Source organism: Lissotriton vulgaris, chromosome 10 (assembly GCF_964263255.1).
Source record: "Lissotriton vulgaris chromosome 10, aLisVul1.2, whole genome shotgun sequence".
In the NCBI taxonomy this organism is placed as follows: domain Eukaryota; kingdom Metazoa; phylum Chordata; class Amphibia; order Caudata; family Salamandridae; genus Lissotriton; species Lissotriton vulgaris.
The window spans coordinates 202,452,831-202,469,817 of record NC_141698.1 but is presented as its reverse complement, the minus strand read 5'-3'; the positions used below and the strand labels follow the sequence as shown (position 1 = coordinate 202,469,817).

At 41.2% G+C, this 16,987-nt stretch overlaps 1 protein-coding gene across 1 annotated transcript in view; it reads left to right on the top strand.

Annotated features, from left to right (window-relative positions):
• Positions 1 to 16,987, top strand: part of LOC147684992 (villin-1-like) — a 382,427-nt gene that overhangs the window by 29,221 nt on the left and 336,219 nt on the right. The gene's annotated exons all lie outside the window — the stretch shown is intronic.

The window sequence follows — 16,987 nt, the reverse complement described above, 5'->3', positions numbered from 1 at the left end:
TCTGGTTAAGCACTCTGTTACCTCTGGGTTTAGCCAGCGATATATAATCTTATAAAATCAAATAAACTGAAAACTGGTTCCCCAGATTGCTGAGACCTGAGCAACATGGCTAATATCTGGTGGAGCTGCTAGAAAAGCTATTGAGGAGGCGGGCCCCGGTTTCCAACTGACCGCCACCTACCCAGCCGGAAATTTGGCACAGTTCCTCGTCGTATGCCTGTTACTGACTCCTTCCCTCCATCCCTCCTACGAATCCTTGCAACTTTATTTTTTGTGTATTGTACCTTCCTATGCTCTTGTAACTGATGTAACTTTTAACGTAACAATCCTAAATGTAAAGCGTTCTGATACCCTCTTGGGTCAAGTTCGCGCAATATAAAACTTTATTAAAAAAAAGTGGGGGATATTTTATTTTTGGCTACTCCTTTGCCTCCAACCAACAATGGAGCTTTTACTGATGCTTTCATGGACAGTTTCAGATATATCAACATATCTGTCCAATATTTTTTATACATGGTGACATAAATGCCTGGTTTGAGAAACCAAATATACCTCAATCAAAAGCTATCATATCAAGTATATTTATACTGCAAGAGATCATCTTTAGATCTACCAACATAGCAGGTCATCCATTGACTACATTGAATATATTGACTGTAATTTTCTCCAATCCAGAGCTAACCACCATTCAACAAAACACACCTGTTACATGGGTCCATCATCACTATCACATTTAAGATCGCAAATAAAATATCAACTAAGTCCCAACCCCTCACTTCAAAACACAGACTGTAGAATAAACATGTAGGAGTTGGAATCACACCCCTATCAATAAATAGTCGACCAGCAAGAATATACTCCGTGGAAAAGCTATATGAATGGATGTCCTTAGCATTTTACAAAAATAATCCCCAACAACTTTAATGCAAAAAAAAAAGTAAAAAGGCTCCTTGGATGATACAGCCAAACACAATCACAGTAGATAATCAGTCTCCATCTATATCAACCTTCCAAGAACTAACAACCTCAGAATTTTATCACTGTCAAAAAGCTAACAGTCCAGCCGGCTTCCCACCGGACCCATGACTTGCGCACATTCCCCAAAACACCCTTCTGTCAACATTAGCATCTATCCCTGTCAGAAATATTACCAAATAACTCATAAAAGCAGGAACTTTCCTGGATGCATTGAAGAAAACATGCTTACTTTCACTACTTAAGACCAACCTGAACCCTTAAGACTCCACCAGCTACAGAACAGTTTCCAATTTACATTTCCTTAGCAAACTTAACATCCTTTACCTAGATCTCAGAATTCATAGAGCAAAACAAACTACTCAGACTAGTCAACAGGAATGTCCCTAGTTAGAGTGACTGAATCTTTCCTAATCCCAATTTGGGATGACCTAAAAACATAGTAAGCATAGTTGCATTACTACTCTTGGACCTTTGAGCAGCTTGGTATACAGTACACCAGGCCCTATTGCTTCTTAGGCTGAAAGAAGTTTGTGTTTGTATAGATGGCATCATTCTTAACTAAAGTTTCTCTTATATAAACAACAGATCATACCATATTCACAAACTGCCTTTCAAACTAAATCCTTACTGCACGCAAATAAAAGTTCCACAAGGATCTGTCACCTAACCTCTAATTTTTAACATATATTTACTTGAAGTCACTACTAAATCTTATGAACAGTTTCCAGCTCACCTGCTACAACTAAGCAGATGATATTCAGACTGGAAACCCCTAAGGACATAAAAAGATCAAAAACCAACACCTACCTCACACCCATAGATCAGGGTATTGCATGAAAACACCTCAAGCTAAATTCTTCAAAAACTGAAATACTGAGACGTGGTGAATTGCAAAGTTATGGCCCTGTATCTTTTTGACCAGATAAACTGGGAAGCCTGCCAAAAATAGCTCAAAGCGTGAAAAATCAGGAAAATTCCATTACTCCACACTTTTCATGAATACTCCAGTGGACAAGCTGTCCTTTTTAACTTTCTACAAAATGAAAACACTTAATCATATCTTTTCACATCTTGGAGTTCCTCAAAAGGTACAAGTAATAAGGTACAAGTAATAACCTCACTCATCCTCTCCAAAATTGACTATGATAATAAAGGATGTAGACTTACGGCTAGAGCGGTCGACGTCGAAGCTGGGAAACCGGGTTCAAGTCTCGGCATCGACGGTCAACATCATGTGATTCTGGGCAAATCAACCTAATCTCCCTGTGGATAACAAAAAAAATGAATGTGTTCTCATGTAACGAAACTGGTGCTATGTAAAGCGCTCTGATTGCCGATATCTTCGGGTCTAGTTCACGCTATATAAAACTCTAAAAAAAAAAAAATGACCATACTATAACTTTCCTTACTCAACTATCAGAAGACTGCACAGAGCCCAAAACTATTGCTCAATGTAAATATATGAACCTTATTTATCCGGTCCTGACAGCTCTATACTGTCTTTCAATAGAAAGAGGATCTTCTTTCACACTCCATCCTCTGTCTACCTTCATACCTCTGTGTGTACTCTAATCTATCACATGCCTGCCGTCTTGCTCGCTACTATACTTCAGTAACCTAACCTTTTCTCCTCCTTACAAATCATAAACTCTTCTTCTGATTAGCCATTCCTGCATTGCCTAATTTTTCTAACCTATCTTCAAATTCCACTCTCATAAATCACAGTTTCCCCTTCTGTGTAACATCGCCATGAAATCTATCAATTACTAACCAACTCCACCCTATTTACGTATCCCATACCTAACTACTATTAACTTAATCCTCCACTAGAAGTTATGGGAAATGTTTTAGTTTCCTAAGAACACAAGATAAAACCCAATAATTAGCAAATGTGCAACAATAATTAATGACCATAGGATTAACCACGAATTTTGATTTATGGAGTAGTGTTCTATCTGTCATGAAGCACTTCAATGACCAGAAGTGCTATACAAATGCAAATACAATACAGTATAAGCAGGCAGCAAAGTGAGCAAGCTCACTTCCTGTTGCCAGATTTTGAGAGGCTGGGCCTGTGCAGCCTGGTGTTGTTTAACATCTCAATTAATAGGAGGGTCCAAGGGTGAGTTTAACGACCCAAACTAGATACATACCCCAATATACAATATTCCTAACACAACTGGTATCTAGGGGTCAAAAAGCCATATGACTCAACTGTGGACACAGACCTCAACATAGTACAAATCAAGCGGTGGAAACCCAAAGTGCAAACAAGTGTGACATATAGCTGCTGAGTTGAGACTCAAGGGCATGGGCAAATGTTCCCATCAGTAGCCGTTCTGTACCAACCTTTTTAACATCATTTGGGTTCACCTTGCCCAGGAGACAAGACAACACAACACAGCCTACTGATGTTCCAAGGCTATGTGTAGTTCTTATGAGTATGTGTTATCAAAAGGGGTGCTACTTCAAAAGAATGTAAATATATTTTGTGGCTACTGAATAAGCAGTGCAAAAAAGTGAGTGAAAAACAATGTGTTGATTTGTACTATGTTGAGGTCTGTGTCCACAGTTGAGTCATATGAATTTTTGACCCCTAGATACCAGTTGTGTTAGGAATGTTGTTTAACATCTACCACAGAAACATTAAATAGAAGTGTAAAGAATACATTGAAAGGGTTAGGGCCTGACTAAAACTTTGACTTTTCTTATTCTTGAAGTCATTTATGAGATATATGTTGACAAATGTATGTTAAATATTTGCTCAGAGCGATTTAGCGCTCAATGATAGTCTAACATTTTTTCAAGGTTGGCTTTTGTCTCTCCACAGAATGTGAACCGGAACAAGAACGCATGCACACTGATTACTGTGAATGGGAACGGCTCTCTGCTGTCTCCTAATGCTATCCCTCACCGATCCCTTGGGGGAGTCGTGGGAGGGTCCATGACTTAAACTGCATTAGGGCGCAACATACTTTTCCTCCTGCAGCTGCACTGCAGTGGCATGGCGAGAATGCCTTGGGCCTATAATATACAATCCAGGAAATGGACTCCTTCTCCCATTGGCTATTTGAAGAACAGCTTGATTCTGATTCTGGTACATAGAACCCCGCCCTCACTCTCCCAAAACAGATGCCATTGCACATGTGTTAAAAGGCACTGCTGACATTCCCGCTGCAGTATGGTGTTACGGAAGGGGTTTGCAGCTGGTGCTGTCATGGAGTTTAAGGAATATGTTCATTGGGGATGCAACCCTTGCAATCTTCATGTGGTGCTTCCAGGGAGGTGCTGCATAGCCAATCCCTGTCCTATCGATAATGTTCTTATCATGATATTTGGGACAGGAGGGGGGCTCTTCGGTCTTCCTTCTTATGGTTTGCTTTCTCCCAACTTACTGCTGAAAAACCTCCTCAGATCTGGTGGTTCTGTCTCACATACCTCAAATCTGGTGGTTGTGTCCCTATGTTATATTTTAACAAGGTCCACTTGCTTACTATGGCATTAGAGTGTCATTGCACATCTTTTGTATCAACATGGTTTTTGGTTACATGTATGCAGCTCCTAAGCACTGTAAATAGAAACTGGTAATATTATCCCAACGCAGTGATCTCATGCCATTTAATTTTGAAGTATGGTTATTAGGTAGGAGAGGCTGAGTAGATCCGCCAGCATTGTAATAAGTGACTTGCAGGTTCTACAAAGATATCTAGAGCAGTTGTTTAATTTACAGCATAAAGCGCTGGAATTCCGATGCTTGCCCAATAGCAACTTTAGTTTATGTATTACAAATAAACAAGTTATGTGTACTATATTGAAAATGCCCCTATTCCAAAGCCACCCCGCCCCCCAGTCTCCTCTCATTCACTGACCACTGTTTGCCTGTGTGCTATGGAGTGCGCTTATGGGGAAGTGTTGTTATACAGCAGCTAAATCCATTGCCTTTGTCAATGCTTATTGAAATTGAATAGTAAATTGCACTCTGCACTGTAACATGCAGGACTGAGTGTACATCCTGCAGGGATATCCTCCTGCATACACCCCTCCTTTTACCTTCAACCAAACACCTCTGCCACTGAGGTGTCATTGAGAATGCTAGGGTGGGCTTGTTTTCTTCATTTATTTTTCTGAGTCATTAATCTTCCTGTAGCTTGTTTTCATCTCCAGTGCAAAGCTCTGCCTACCACTGTGACTGGGAGAATTAGTCCCAGCTGTGCCCCCTTGTGCTGGACTTGGCTACTTGGAAGCTGGAGTCTTGAACTGCAATCCTGCCTAGGGAAGAACATGGCTCCTCCAAGAAACAGTCCACAGGTGTGTTTGGAAAATCCTGTCTTACCAGCTACACCCTCATGTGGGGCTGCAGGCCCTCCTAAGGGGGTGGTGCAATCTTGCCTTTTAGGAGCAACAATTGCGCCCATCGCTCATTGATTCTGGTGACTAATTTGCATGCCCTGTTGGTGTGGTAGGCAGGCCAAGGTCCATCTCTATTACCATAGTGAGCTGCCCAATTACTTATAGGAAACACCTAAAGACTGTGGCACAGACCTTGCCTCGCTCGTGTTATATAGAACGGCACCTGGCACCATTGTGTGCCCTGGGCTTCTTCTAGTACTACACCTATCAAGCATTTATTGATTAAAAAGACAAGATAAAGTGAATTATTGTCTTCACATCTTGCTTGGCTAAGTCCCTGTGCTGGGTCCAAATGTGAGTTGAAAATGCCATTCACACTCTGAGTCCGCGTGTTCTCTTCTTGCCTGTCTGTGAGTTTATACCACATATGTCCTCAGAAATCAAAAGCACTGTACTTGGGATCCAATGAACTCCGGGGAAACCCTGGATGGACTCAAAGTAAAGTGGTGGCTTCAGAAATTAAAGACCTTCAGGATCCACATCTTGTCTAGTACATTTGACTGCAACGCCTGTCTGAAATTATACTTCTATGCCTACAATACGGTTGCATGACACAACCGTGCTTTCCTTTCCCACGTGTTCCTTAACGGGGTGAAGCAGAAAATGCATACAATCCCACACATTCCATTTACAACGCAAGTCGTTACAACGACTTGCCATAGGGGGGCACTGGACTTTGGAATAGTATAATTAACTATTCCAACTCCAGTCCCCGCAACAGAAGGGAAAGTGTTAGACTTTAAAGACAATGCTGCTTTACCTAACGCATGTCTTTGTAATGACGTGTTGTAAATGGGATGCATGGTTTAGACGCATTTGTTGTTCCGCCCGTGTTGCAAAGGCAACACGTTGTTTGGCGGTCGTGGTATTTGCTGTTTCCCCAACAATACTGTTGCATTTCGTAATGAAAAATCTGACAGAAATAATGTCTGCTCTAGGTCTGGCAGGCAATATTTATCGAATTACTGAGATTTTCTTATGTACCACAGACTACATTTAAATGAATAAGCAAAATAGCTTAGAGAGTGTTGGTGCAGTATGTTGCTAACATCTCGGAGCATCGATCAATAGACACCCCACCATGTGTTAGTCCAGCTCGCAAGGCAGGAATAGTCCCTGTGGGGCATGGGCGGGACGATAGTTTGATGGTCAGGGTGGAGGTCGGATGATGGCTTTCTCTGGAATGCAGCTCTCATATTTTAAGGGCCCTACTCCTTCTGTTCCACCGCTGTAGCTACCTCATGAAGTTTTTTTTTTTTAAGTTTGAAGTTTATTGAAATAAGAACAGACAAAGGCAGAAAATGAAGAGACAATCATAAGTTATGAAAACTGAAACTCTCATACAAATTATGGCAACGTAGTAAAATTATGTCATATAGAAAAATAAAAATCGTAATAAATATGTGGAACACAAAGGAATAGGGGATCATCTGGAATAAGAAAAGCATATAAAGAAAATGCTAAACATTAGATGGAATGAAAAATCATTACAAGCAAATAAGAAAAATGCATCTATGGTGGTTTACGAACTTCAACATTACGTAATGGAGAGTTGGGAGGAGGTCTGGTAATCTCAGATAGATATTCTGTGATGGGAATCCATAGAAGGTCACGTTTAATTGCTAAGGAAATGGGGGTAACAAAATTAGAGTCTAGACGGTGATTAAAACAAACTGCATTCCACCAAGCAGTAAAGGAGACTTCATTAGCCTGTTTCCAATGTGATGTAATGTGATGAAAAGCAATGGCTATTAAGAGGTCGAGCAATTTATGTTTGTTATGGGAGCCGGTGAATGCAGGAGAAAGAGATCCTAGGAATATGTGAATGATGGAAAAAGAAAAAGTAAAGTGGAAAATCTTTTGCAGTTGGGACCAAACCAAATGCCAAAAACGTAAAATGGGAGGACAATCAAATAACATGTGTTTCAAATCAGCTAAGGGACAAGGACAGGACCAACATGTGGAGGGAGTATCTGGGGAGAACGATGATAGATTTGATGGAGTGAAAAGTGCACGGTTATATATAAAAAATAAAGTTTGTGTAGTGTTTGCAGCTCTGGAAGTATTGTGAATTTTGGACCAGATTTTATCCCATAAAGTGAATGACCAAATTTGAGACAGATCTTTTTCCCAAGCCAACTCAACCTTAGATTTAGTACGGTCTGTATAGGACTGCAAAGATTTATATATAAATGAAGCAGATAGGGGTTGATCGAGAGCATTAGAAATTGAAAGATGCGTTTCAGGAATAGAGTTGGTAATTGGAAGTGAAGCAAGATATTGGGTAAGGGAAGGAATCAATAGTAAGTACTGTTTATGGGAAGAGGACGGCAGCGAAAATTGTGTTTGAAGATCCTGAAAGGGAAGCGGATGGTTATTAGAGAGGAGTTGGGAAATCCATTTTAAACCAAGAGAATGCCAAGTTTTCCAATATAAGGAGCGATTGCGAATTTTAAGGAATTTATTATGCCAGATAGGTTGAGTATGAGTAGAAGAAGTCGAAGGATAAGTGGATAGTACGTAGGGACGAAGAAGAGAACAGGAATGAGAAAAAAGAAAAAATGGGGGAAAGAAGAGATGATACATTAGAGGAAAAGGAGAGAATTTCTGTGAAATCATAAGGATGGAGTAAAGAAGATTCTAACGTAAGCCATAAAGGAGGAATATGAGGAAGATCTGAGGAGAGCCAACGTATGGCTTGCTTTAAGGAGAAAGCATTATGATAAGACTTAAAGTTAGGGAACTTGATTCCGCCTGTGGACTTGTCTTTTTTCAAAAGAGAAAGAGCAATTCGAGATTTTTTACCCTTCCATAGAAATTTTGTTAGAAGAGAATCTATCGACTTGAAATAATGGTCAGGAATGCGAATTGGAATCATGGAGATAGTGTACAGAACCAAAGGTGCGAGCATCATTTTGATGGAGTCTAAACGCCCCCACCAAGAAAGGAAGAGAGGGTTCCAACGAGCAATGGATGTGTTAATTTTAGTATATAGAGATTCAAAATTAAACTTAAGTGTGTCAGGGAGGCGGGGAGCAAACCAAACACCTAGATATTTAATCTTAGAGGATTGCCAAGAAAATCCCGAGGAGTCAAAGAGATGTTTTTGACATAAGAGATTTAAGGGCAAAATTTCGCATTTGTCAGTATTGAGACGATAACCTGATACAGTGGAGAATGAAGAAACTTGATTGAGGAAGGAAGGAAGAGTCTCTTGGGGGTTCGAACAATAAAATAAAATATCATCCGCGTATACTGATAATTTAACTTGTTTTTGAGAACCATATTGAAAGCCAGTAATATTATCATCAAGACGGATTTTAGTTAAAAAGGGCTCTAGGGCTAAAATAAACAAAAGAGGTGAAAGAGGACATCCTTGACGTACCCCTCTTTGTAGAGGAAAGTAATCTGAAGTCATACCATTTGCAAAGATTGAAGCGTGGGGACTAGAATAAAGTAAGGAAATAAGAGAAATAAATTTAGAAGGAAAACCAAACCATCGAAGTGCTTGAAACATAAAATCCCAACCTATCCGATCAAATGCCTTCTCGGCGTCCAGAGAGATAGCAGCAAGGGGAGTAGGTAGGGAGGGGGCTTTACTCAGGATGTTAAAGAAAACACGGGAATTGTCCGATGATAAACGACCTTTAACGAATCCGGACTGTTCAGGGCCAATGATTTCTGGTAGTAGAGGATCTAATCTAAGAGCTATAATTTTGGCAAAAATTTTATAATCAGTGTTTACTAGGGAGATAGGACGATAATTTTTACAAAGGGTGTGATCTTTATCTGGTTTGGGGATCAGACAGATTAATGCTTCTTGGAAAGTTCCCTGAGAAGATCCGGAATTCGAGAACGATTAAAATAACAAAAGGAGCTTAGGGAGAAGAAGGGAAGAGAAATGTTTGTAGAATTCAATGGTAAAACCATCGGGTCCAGGTGCTTTACCGTGACGAAGAACAGAGACTGCATGTGAAATTTCAGAGATGGTGATGTCCAAATCCAACGGTTGGAAGTCAATGTGAGAAGAGTCCGGGGAAGGAAGATCCAGAAAATATGTGAGAAGATCATTAGGGTTAGGAGTAGATTCGGGAGTATAAAGAGTTTTGTAAAATGAAACAAATTGAGCTAATATTTCCTTGTCTTTAAACAGAGAAACACCAGCTGGGCCTTGTAAGGATTCAATTTTAGTTCTTTCAGTACGTATTTTGAGATAGTTTGCCAGAAGTTTGCCCATTTTGTTTTGTCCGCCATAATAGCGGGAGTTGCATTTAAGGAGAGAGTTCGAGGCAGCATTGGTGGTATATTTATTAAATTCAATTTTGGCAGATATAAGTTCACGAAGGGAAGAATCAGAGGTGGAGTTATAATAGATATATTCTAGCTTTTTAATTTTATCTAAAATTTGAGTTGACTTGGAGATAGATTGCTTTTTCTTTTGGGAAACAAAATTAATTATGAAACCCCTTGCAGCCGCTTTGAATGAGTCCCATATCATGGGAAAGGAGGATTCCGGGAGATGGTTGAGTGTAAAAAACTCGGTGATAAAGGAGGTAAAACGAGTGCAAAAATTGGAATCGAGGAGTAAGGAATTATTAAAGCGCCAACGTCCTGAGTGAGGGGAGAATGGGATAAGGTCAACATCTACAAAAACAGGAGCGTGATCCGAAATTAAAATGGAACCTATATCTGAATGAGTAGCAAGTTGTGCTAGGGGTTTGCTTAGAAAAAGGTAATCAATACGGGATTGGGAGTGATGGGTGGGGGAATACAAAGTATACTCTCTTAGGGCAGGGTTACATAGCCTCCAGATGTCAACTAAAGCGTTATTACGTATAGATGTGACAAATTGGGAATGCATTTTGGAGGGAACAAATTTAACTTTTGAATTTTTATCTAGGAAGGGATCAAAAACTTGGTTGCAATCACCACCAAAAATAACATATTTTTCATTAAGAGTTACAAGCTTATCAGAAATAGCAGGCCAAAACATTTTATCAACACCTGTAGGAGCATAAACATTAAAAATAACTAAAGGAATGTTATCAATAAGAAGATTTACGAGAACCCAACGACCATTAACATCGCATTCTTGTGAAGTAACTGAAACAGCTAACTTTTTATGACATAATATAATTGTACCATTTTTCTTACCTAAAGCGGGAGAGTAAAAAACATGACCCACCCAAGAACGTTTAAGTTTGGTAGCCTCCGTGTCTGTAAGGTGGGATTCTTGGAGGAGGGCTACATCTGCTTTAAGTCTAGTCAAATGTGTTAAAACTCTTTGACGTTTAATAGGGTTATTTAAACCCTTAACATTCCAAGTAACTACTCGGAATATAAAATATTAAGAAAAAATAATAACAAGAGATGCAGAAGAAAAAGAAAAGAAATTGAATGGAGAGTAAAGGATGAAGTAATGAGACTGCGAAAGAGAATCTGTAAGAGAAATATATAAAGAGAGAAAATCAAGAGTAAGGTAATTGGAAAGACGAGAAAAGAGCAAAGAGAGAAAATAGAGAGAAAGGACACTAGGGAGAATAGAAAAAAGGTAGAAAGAAGTAGAAACATAACAACAAATACAGATGAGAACTGAGGGGTGACGACGCCATAAGAGGACGACATCAACAACAGAAACTCACGCCATCGAACACCTGAGGGATCAGCTTAGGGTCAATTGAAGGGAGCAAAAATACACCGGGATGAAGAACATGAGGAGAGGATCTGTAAAAAGACAAAAATGGAGAAGGAGAAGCTATGAGTACATGAGAAAACCAAACAGAGAGACTGCGCATTACTAGGACAATAGATACAAGGAATAGGTGTATACATTAGGATGGAGGGAATCGAACTAGGTACACTAGGGTAACTAAAGGAAGAACAATTTAGTTAGACAGGAGAACACATGGATAATTAAACAGGTCTTGCAGTGTCCATGTTGATGGTTTCATGGTGACGGAGAAATTCTTCAAGGACATGTGGATCTTCGAAAGTTGTTGTCTTGTCCTTGTAAGTGACCTTGAAGAGGCAAGGGTGGAGGAGAACGAATCTGGCTCCAAGATCCCGTAGTCGTGGTCGCAGGTCAAGGAACTGTTTCCGTCGGTCCGCTGTTACTTTAGCTACATCCTGAGAAAGATACAAGCGATGACCTTCCCACATAACTTGTTTCTTAGCTTTTGCTGCTGATAGAACTTGAAGAAGGTCAGTATATTGTAGAAACAGCATGATGACTCCGCAGGGTTTGGTGGAAACTTTTGGACCAAGTCTATGAGCACGCTGAATATTAAGTGATGAAGAAGGGGGAAGGTCCAAAATTTTTGGTAAGAAGGTTTGGAAGAAGGCAGTTGGATTGGACCCTTCTGTAAGTTCCGGAAGATTGTAAAGGCGTAAATTATTTCTTCGATTTCTATTTTCCAACTCCTCAGTTTGCCTTCTTAAGAGAGAGACATCCTTCTCCAACATTGAAATTTTTGAACATGAAGTTTGAAGAGTCTCCGTGGATTGTTCCACCAAAAGAACCCGCGATTCAAGAGAAGACCATTTGTCATGAAGAAATTGCAGGGTTTTTGTTGTTTCAGCCATGTAGGGTTTAAGCGCACGAAGTTCTTCAAGGATTAGATCCATGGATGCTGAGTGCGATTTGGATCCTGGAGAGGGAGGATCTTTTTTCTGACGTTTTGTAGAGCCAGGTTGCAAAAGCTTACTGGAGGCATTAGATTTAGGAATTGCCCCACGGGTAACATCCGTTTTAGGGGAAACAAGGTCCTCCATGTTTTGCGTCGCGGAATCAGAGTCTGAGGAAGGAGGCAGTTTGGTTTTAGAAGCAGTAAGCTTGAGGGTACGCAGTTTCCCCATATAAGGCAAGGGAGCACAATAGCAGAGCTACTCCAGATGCAAGGATAAAGGCCCAATGTGGTTTGATATTAGAAAGTATTGAATACTGCGTGAAATTAGGATCCAAAGTTATTGATAGCACACACAGCCTCTCCGCGGGAGTTCCACCAGAAGATTATAAAACTGTGCCAGAAACTAGGTACCACATGATAGTAAAACCCAAGCACAAGGATTAGCTTAGTAATGGGGAGAAAGTCTGAGTAGAAAGTCATTGGCCAAAATGAAAATAACTGTTTCCATTCCACTTATGAACGAACATTGTTGCAGGCATGTCATTAGCCTTTGAAGAAAAATTGCTGTGAAAAGCGTTTCTTTGTAGAAAAAGAATGCAGCGTGGAAATGCCAAGTATTATGAAGAAAACAGGCATTTAATGTGGAAAAACGTAGAAGAAATGGTGCTGGTGGAGAGCTATGGGGTTAATGCGCGATTAGAGAAATTCATACCTCGCAGTGTTCTGAGGAGGCACTGTGGCGTGCAAGACAAAACATTCACCAGCTGAGGAGAAACGCGGTAGTTGCGAAAATGGCGGCCGCCGAAATAGCGAGCCGCGTCATGAAGAAAAAATGCGCACTTGAACGGAGTTGAGGGACGCAGTTGGTATTATTCTGCTCACCTCATGCTCCGGTGCTGGAAAAGTGTCTCGGCATCTGTGAGAATCCAGGATGTACAGCAGAAATCGCTGATATCGGCGCTCGAGCAGCGGAGCTCCGCAGTTAAGCCGCCATCCTGTGCGGCGCTCAAGCCACGCCCCTACCTCATGAAGTTTAACCTGGAAAAATCTAGTAGAAACAGAGTGCTCTCCAGTGGCTGGAAGATGATGTGTAACACTCCAAAAACACCAAAACAATGCAATAATTTGAAAGGTGTGGTACTCAATAATGTAGCACTTTAGTTTTCCGTAAGTTTCTGAAACATGTTTGGTCATAAATGCCTGGGTTGCCAATTTAAAGTTCTAGCCAACTGGTTAAATGAGTCTTTTTTGATCTAATGCTAGGCAAGGTTCCCGCTATCTTCAAGCATAACACATAGGACCTCATGACAAGTGACACAGCTTAATAGAATTACCTATACCAAAGAACCAGTAAGGCTAGAGGGAGGAGTTACGGTCTATTACATTTGGTAACCTGAGGGTTCCCTAAGTAATGAGGAATTATCTGGGAAATTGGTGATTCCAATCCAGATGCCCCTGATTATTTCTCTTTTCATAACTCTTTTCATAACCAGTATTTCAGGAGATTTCAGCCGCTTTCGGTAGTCAAAGTCTCCTGGTGCAATACAGCAGGTCTGCTGCATTCCAGTCATCTTGTAAATCTAGTGGCCCCCGGCAAGCCCTGTTACGTGCCACGCTGAAATAACAATAGCATACCCTGATTTTAGCAGTTCTGCTTTAAGTTTGATTTGACAGTAATAAGCTGTATATTATTACTAGCAGCCTGTCCCAAACTTGTCTGGGAGTAATCAGGCTTCAGGGCCCCCACCAGCCCCGGCCCCCGCCCGCCCCGACATTGTCCGTGGGTTCCCCGGAGTAGCAGCCCGTCCCGACCTTGGTTTCAGGGCCCCCGCCCGCCCCGACATTGTCCGTGGGTCCCCCGGAGCCTTACCTCATCCGCCACACCTCCCCACGCTCCTGAGTTCGCCGGTCCGCCGCTCCTCGCCGCTCCTCCCCCCCTGTCCGCCGCTCCTCTCCGCTACTCCCAGCCTGTCTGGCGCTCCTCACCGCTCCTCCCTGCCTGTCCGCCGCTCCTCCCTGCGCTCCTGGACGCCGCTCCTCCCCATGCTCCTGATGTCAGCACACAAGTCGCGGCCGGCGCTACTTCCATGGGACTACTTTTTTTTTTTCTCGTAAATTTTTTAAATAACTTATCTTTTTTTAATTTATATAGCCTATGTCCATCGGCACACCCTGACAATTACAACGATGTATTGGGTGTGTGGATTGGAGCTGTGGTTCCCGAGTTTACCCGCCTCAAAGGTTCAAAGTTCTTCCTTTATAATAGTAGTATAGATAATTGTATTGCATAATAACAATAGGTTTAATATGAACATTTATGTGGATGCAAATTGAGAAATAACATGGGTTTTAACTGTGGGTTTATTTATTGCAAGGAGCTTTCACCAGACCTATTACTCTTTTGCATGAAGTAGTTTTAACTAGGGGCCTCATTACGATGTCAGTCAGAAAGCATTCCGACCGACTCAGTTTTGGACGGGTTTTCAACTGAATAGGATGCGGTTAGACCGACCGACCGGTTACGATGTGTCTGAACACCGTTCTGTCAGACTCCCATTGACTTCAAGCAGCCTTTCTCCTTTTGAGCTAAAATGCAGATTTACACTTGCTCTTTCCACTCGATACCAGTCCTGCAGTAACACGTAGGAGAAGAAATCATGCACGAAAAAACCCTACACTCCACTTAAATTACTCCAGTGCCCCTTTTCTCCAAATGTTCTGATCTAATGACCACGGCGGAATTCTTTTTTCACAAATTCATTATTAGATTTCCCACCCAATGGATGGCCCAGAACGGGCTCTATCTTTTTATCAGCTCAGTAATTAAGAGGATTAATATAGAGCCCAAAGGAGACCTCTTTCAATCCCACTTTTTAATTACTGCTGGTACTCAGACCAGCTGGACCCCGCCCACTTAAAGCCCTGCAAGAGAGGTTTGTGTACAGCCTCCATCCTGAAACAGAACTTGGGTATTTTGTGGTTCTCTAAAACAACAATGAAGAAAAAGGAGGCACAGGTTAGAAAAGAAAGGATTTTTTGTAAAGAGGCTTAAACAGCAATAGATATGCACAAGGCTGATAGGGAAATGTGCATATTTTCAGTGCATTGATTTATCTTCTGCGGGTGTTCATATCACTGACACCTGGAAGGCATTCAAGCATGACTGCATATTTATTGGTTAAATAAATGTGGAAATATACCAGTTTCAGTTTTATTTTTTTCACAAAACCCATAATAAATATAGACAAACACAGACAAAGTTCACAAAAAATAAATATGGATAAATACAGACGCAAATGTCCCAAAAATAAATACCATAAAACCGGGAGTCCTAAACATAATACAGATATGACAGTTACTTTCCTGCAGCACAAATAGAAAGCAGACAAATATGGCCCATAATATAAGGACTTAGCACACATATTGTGTCACTATACTCAGATGACATGCTGGTCGACCTAAAAGACCAAGAGCATTCAGTTCCTCTTCTGAAGAAACTGAAAAGTTTGGGGCAGTCTCAGACTTAATCATTAATTGGGTCAAACCCAAATTATTTCCCTTGGCAAACTAAGAGGCATAGAAGGCCATAACCTTCCAATTATAGGGATCAAAAGACTGACCAATAATGTTGGATTCCAGGGTACACACAGTGGCGTAACACAGGCCCCTGCAGCCCTTGCGGTGTGTGTGTGTGTGTGGGGGGAGGGGGGTGAAGTTCCAAGGGTCCCCATTAGCAGAGTACTCTGGCCGGAGAGCTTCCGATTGAGTCTGGAGGGGGGCCCTCCACATACCTTGCACGGGGGCCCCCTCAAGTTTCATTACGCCAGTGGGTACGCAGGTCACAAATCATAAACAAAACCAGTACACACTTAATATGAGGAAAGTATTGAAAGGACTGCAACAACAACGGCCGTCTATGAATGGTTTTCATGAAAAAAATTCAAAACAAAGATGGCCACCTGCTGATATTGGCTTTACCAATGTAAGTAAACAAGCATTGGGAAAGCGGATTTAGGCAGGCGTGGAGCTGTATCATTTGGGGAGAATGAATGAAGGGCACCACATGAGCAAGGGGTAGTAAAACGGGAAAAGATAGTGAAGGGGTGGCAGGGACACAGGGTGAAGCAAGGATAGAGAGACAGTTCAGAGGTGGCAGAAAGAGCATCAGGCACCAGAGAGAGGGAATGGAAAGAGAGAAAATAGTCACTCTTGTGCCGGAATGCGAGGACACATATGAGGTGGAAGGAGACAGAAACAGCTGATAGAATGAGGTGAAAAAGCCAGTTGCCTGTGAGCTGATCTAGGATGTAAATGTAAATGTCTCAAGCTAATGGCTGAAAGAGAAACCACAGACAAAGCAAATGGTTTGAAGTGGCTGGCCCAAAGCGAAATCTAGCTGTAAGTCAAATTATTAGATACAATAGGTTGGTTTGTCAATCGAAAACAGGTACAGATGTCTTTCATCTAGACCTAAAAGAGAACCTGCAGTTGCTGTCCACTACATCATGGTACTTTGTTGAGTGTCCATTCATTTTATATTTTAAACCATGAATTGCCTTACACGCAGGGCCCCTGGAATTATGCATCAGGGGAGCAGCAAAGTATGCAGCAGGGTTGATAAATTATGCAGCAAGTAAAGGCAAAATATGTGGCATAATGTGGTACAATTTCCGATAGTATTACGTCATTATTTTGTCATTTTTACACATGGTAAAAGTGTCTGGGCAAATATTTCACCTCATTAGTACCAGTTTACCAGCCAAATACTGAAATGACCGTTTGGGAGATGACCAGTTGACATTTGCAAAGGGCTTTCCACTGCAAACACATATCGACCTGTTTTTAGACACTTTTGATTCCTATGAGCAAGAAACTTTTTTTGGTTAAATCTGCAGATTAAGCAACAGATGATGGATTATGTGAAAAATGCGGCAAATCCATAAATATGAGCAAAACGCTGCAGCCGCAAAATC